This window comes from Helianthus annuus, chromosome 9, assembly GCF_002127325.2.
Source record: "Helianthus annuus cultivar XRQ/B chromosome 9, HanXRQr2.0-SUNRISE, whole genome shotgun sequence".
NCBI lineage: Eukaryota > Viridiplantae > Streptophyta > Magnoliopsida > Asterales > Asteraceae > Helianthus > Helianthus annuus.
Window position 1 is genome coordinate 186,523,883 of NC_035441.2, and position 4,896 is coordinate 186,528,778.

Sequence of the window (4,896 nt, forward strand, 5' to 3'; positions counted from 1 at the left end):
TGTTACATATTCTATATTGTCGATGGTAACTTTAGCTAAGTGGTTTGTGTTGTCAAATTATTATTGTTTTGATCCTTATTTGAGTTTTAATGTGTACACAGAAAAGAAAATATTACTTCAATTATAATACACACACATAATTCTTTAGACTAATAGACTCACATATATCATTATCTATATGTACATAAATTACATGTTTAACTTTCAAACCTTCATGTTTGCTAATATACGTGTTTAGTTTCTCTGTTTTCAAAAAAACTTTTCTTTTTTATTGATTAACTTTGTTTATACGCGTGTTTAGTCCTACTGCTTTAACTTTGGTTGTGTGCGTGCTTAGTCCCTATACTTCTATTCTTTTAAGTTATTGATTGTCGCTTTTTGTTACTTGGGTAAATTAATTTTTGAGTCCCTGTATTTTAGTGGTTTTAACTAGTTGAGTTCAAAAGCAAAAAGTTTAACGACCTGAGTCCCTATAAGCATTTTCATTAACCATTTGAGTCCTTTTGAGTCCAAATTTTAACCTTTTGAGTCCAATTTTTTGGACTCAAATCGTTATAAAATGAACAAAATTGGACTCAAAACGTTATAAAATAAATGGCTAGGGACTCAGGGCGTTAAACTTTTTGATTTTGGACTCAAGTGGTTAAAACCACTAAAACACAGGGACTCAAAAAGTAATTTACTCTTATTACTTTTAAACCTTCGACTTCGCTAATATATGTTTTAGCCCCTTTGTTTTTAGAAAAAAAAACTTTTTTTTATTGGTTAACTTTGTTTATATGCGTGTTTAGTCCATCTGCTTTAACTTTGGTAGTGTACATGTTTAGTCCCTCTACTTTTATTCCTTTTAGTATTTCTTCTTTTAGCTTTTTCCTTACTGTTATAATGAATCAACCCAGGGAAAGAGTGACCGTTAGTTATTAGTTGGCGCCGCTACTACTCTTGGACTTTAATAAAGTTATTTTATAATTCCTAAACTTTATTATAACAAAAATTATTTGACACGCGTATTTTTGTCGATGTAATTTTTATTGAAATTGTGTTATAAGTAGTATGTACAAGTAACTGAAACGGAGACCTACGTGTTATTAAACTGAGAAATATTCTGTTTACTGTCCTGCAATGCGGGTGAGGCGTAAACTAGTAATATATATAAAAAAACAGGGTGTTTGACTAATCTTTTTTTAACGGTTACACTAAATATTCCAATCATCAGGTCATTAACATGAGGTTTGCATTTTTTTTGTAACACCCCAAAAACATAAACCCGTATATTATAAAGTTCAAAGAATAGATAAACAAGAGTTTACCAACTAGGAATTTAACCTAGTTAAATCCCAAGTCTTGAATTAATGCATGTTATGGTTAAAATAATTAAAACTAGAGAAAATCATAATTAAAGGGGCTAAACTTGTCAAAACTCAAAGATAAATTACTAATAGTAACAAAATTAACCAAACCTCCCAAATTAGAGAGTCTGGTCGATCAAGAGAGGAGGGGGGCGACAGGGGTTCTCCAAAACCCTAAGTTTCACACCAAAATCTCTTCAATTGAAGCCCCAAATCAGTTCCAAATCAAGCTCTAATCACATATTAGTAAACACCTCGTTGTAAGGATCAAAAGGTATGTGAAATTCAGTAATTTTGTTACATCACAAATTCTAGGTTAATTGTGAAACATGAGAAATTCAGCTTGATTGTTGATGCATGGCTGAAATTAGAAGGAGTGTGAGGTTTAGGATCAAACCCTAGATGATTTCTTGACATTACCTTGTATGATATTTGTAGGGATTACTTAATCACCATTGTAGGTGATTAGAGAACCTTAAGAAACTTGTTTAATGCTGAAATTATAACTCTTGTTTTGCATAATCTGAAAATTTGGAAAGATAAGTTCTGAAAAGATAATGTCAAGATGCATGCAAAATTTCTAATATAGTGAAATTGGATGTTGAATTGTAAAGTCATGAACATGTTTATGAAGGTAGAAAAATCTGACCCACTAGGTGTTTGTAAAAATGCCTAAGTGGGGATTTAAATGTGAAATTTGGATAAAAACGCAGAATTTATAATGGTCCATAATGATGTGATTGTGGTCATAAAAAGGAGTTCTAAACATGTTATAAAAACTGAATTTTCTAGGCAAAGAGTCCGGTTCATCTAGCGGACAAGCCGGAGGGAGTTCACGAGGAAAAGACGCGCTCTAAAAGGTATGAAATTTACCGTTTCATTACATTATACATATCGTAGCTTTATGAGTTGGTTAAAGAGGAATGAAAGCATGATGACCGAGAATTTCCATTATGTCATGAATTTGGCTATTGCCCTAAACAAGTTATAAACATGAAGTCGAGCGTCCGTAAGGTGCTTATACTCCGCACCCAAACGGGTCAAACAAGTTTTGGGTAATAAACACGAAGCATGACTTTATTATATTGTGCAAATAATACATGCGGTGTAGGCCGTGTAACGAACACCATAGACAAACTTATAAGCCTTGTTCTTTTTATAGATGCTAAGTTTTGGTTCGATGCATGATCATAGTACGAAAGATCAACTAGAAGTCTTGCAATTAGCGTGAATGTTAATTTCCGTAACATGCCCAATTAAGTTATAGTTGAGTATTGTGATAACCGATATACAAATACGAAGAACTAGCCCAGCCGTATAACGATTCATACGAAATTATGCTGTTTCGAATCATAATGAACCAGCAAAAAAACTGCATTTTTAAACAAGGAAGTTATGTGCAGAGTCTACCGTAAATTACGGTAGTACCGTAATTTACGGTGACCTGCAATTCTTTTACGGTGGAAACCTACTGAGTTACGGTAGGTCCCAAATGTCCAGAAGTCACCGTAATTTACGGTGACACCGTAAATTACGGTGGGACCCTGTTTGATAAAAATTGTTTTGATCATTTTCTCGAATCAGTGTTCGGACCTGGTTCGAATACGTAATTTCCAAGAAGTGATAGTGCTAATGCTTGTTTAAAATGTTAGTTCTCAGGTACTCAAGTAAAGGATGAAGGTCAAGCAAGCGAGCCGAACCGAACACACAATCTTTTAGAACGCTTCCGCAATTATGACTTTTGTTTTAGATACTAAGTAAACTAATGGTAGTTACCGTCTTGTATGGGATTTTATAACAACAATACATGTATGATGTAATATTTTGGGTTTATACTATGAAAGTTTTTGTAAAGTCATCATTTTGGCGTTAAATGCAAGGTTTTAGGTTGGTAAATTTGGTAATATAAACTGGGTCTTACATTTTTACCCAAGATAAACATTGTCATGAGTTAAAGAAAGTATGGAGCAGCGAAGAACCAACGGAGAGGATTGGCACGAGCAAGGAAGAAGACAGAGGAACCCACAAGGAAGAAAGAATGAAGGCGGAGAGACAAAGAACTGGGCTGATACCTCTAAGTTCTATGTCTGAAACCTTCCAGAGCGCTGTAGCTCCAACGATGTAGCGAAGATTTTCAAGGTGTGCGGCGAGGTCGTCTGGGTATATATAGCGAGGAAAAGAGACAAAGGAGGCAATCGGTTTGGGTTTATTAGACTCAAAGGGGTTAAAGACGAGAAAGAGACCGAGAGAAGACTTCAAGATGTGAGGATGGGCAACCACAAACTCAGCGTGAATGTTGCTTTGTTCACTGCGGAGAAAGTTGGCCAGTCCCAGCCCGTGGGTAGTGGTCCGCCGGTCAGAGGAGAGCTCAGACAGAAGGCCCATCAATGGGCGACGATTAATGACTTCAAGATGGGAGAGGTTTCATTCATGAATGCTCTGGTTAGAGAACTGCAGGAAGATAATAAGTCAAAAAAGTGGTGATTTCTAGGTATGTTGCAGCTTTTTCGGATGTGTATGGTAGGGCGCTAGTAGGAAGAATGGCGGATTTATTCACGCTAAGGATGATCAATATTCTGGCTAGAAATGTGGGAGTAAAGGGGATGGAAGTGCAATATGTGGGGGGCTTGTATGTCTTGCTTACCTTCCTTAATGAGGTTGCGGCCAAAGATTTCAAAGAGACTATTGCGGTAGGCAGGAATTGGTTCTCGTCTTTAGATTTTTGGAATAGTCAAGTTCTCCCGTTTGAAAGGATTGCCTGGCTCAAAATCGTGGGTGTTCCTTTACATTTGATCGACCCGGAAGTGTTCGACTCAATCGGCAGACTGTATGGCAAGGTTCTACACTCGTCGCAAATTCAACAAGACGACGGGGATGTCTCTGTGGATTGTGTCGGAGTGCTTGTGGGTGATGGTAAAAAGATAAACGAGGAGGTCACCGTGTGAAGGGGTATGGTCCCAGATCTCGCGTCAGCATCGACCGCGAGTGACCATTACCCTTATCAAAACCCCCACTAGCTAACAACCTACTTGTGCCCATGCGAGAACGCGTCGGCACAAGGGTTGAATCCAATCTATCTAGTAACGAAGGAGGACTTACATGGAACATGAGAACGGTAGAGTGATGCGACATAGCATCACATCTGGTGTATGAAAACGGAAGTATTCACAGCGATGCGGCCTCGCACCGCATCCAGTGAACACTTCTATCAATACAAGAAAGCCTTGCCTTAGGCATAGAAGAAGATGAACATAACGGTGCGGCTGGCACCGCACCATATGGGCATTTTCGTCACGACAAGGGATGCAGGCAAATAGTCTCCGCGGACGACGATGCTGCTAGCACCGCATCTCGCGTATTCCTTGATCACAAGTAGGAGACGCGGTAACTTCAGACGTTACCGCATGCAGCGATGCGGCCTGCACCGCGTCCTATGCACTCAATAAGTGGGACTGACACCACAGTGCAAGTGGCACCAATGGCAGTTACCTGTCAGAGCTACGTAAGCAATGGACTGACGTGGCGTAACCTCCACAACCGACAAGCC

General features: G+C 38.3%; 1 long non-coding RNA gene across 1 annotated transcript; it reads left to right on the forward strand.

Moving 5' to 3' along the window:
* Positions 1–1,497: 1,497 nt before the first annotated feature.
* LOC110875121 lies at positions 1,498–3,157 on the forward strand. The gene is made up of 3 exons (XR_002556529.2): positions 1,498–1,623; positions 2,142–2,209; positions 3,002–3,157. It is a non-coding gene; the product is annotated as an uncharacterized LOC110875121 (long non-coding RNA).
* Positions 3,158–4,896: the final 1,739 nt, after the last annotated feature.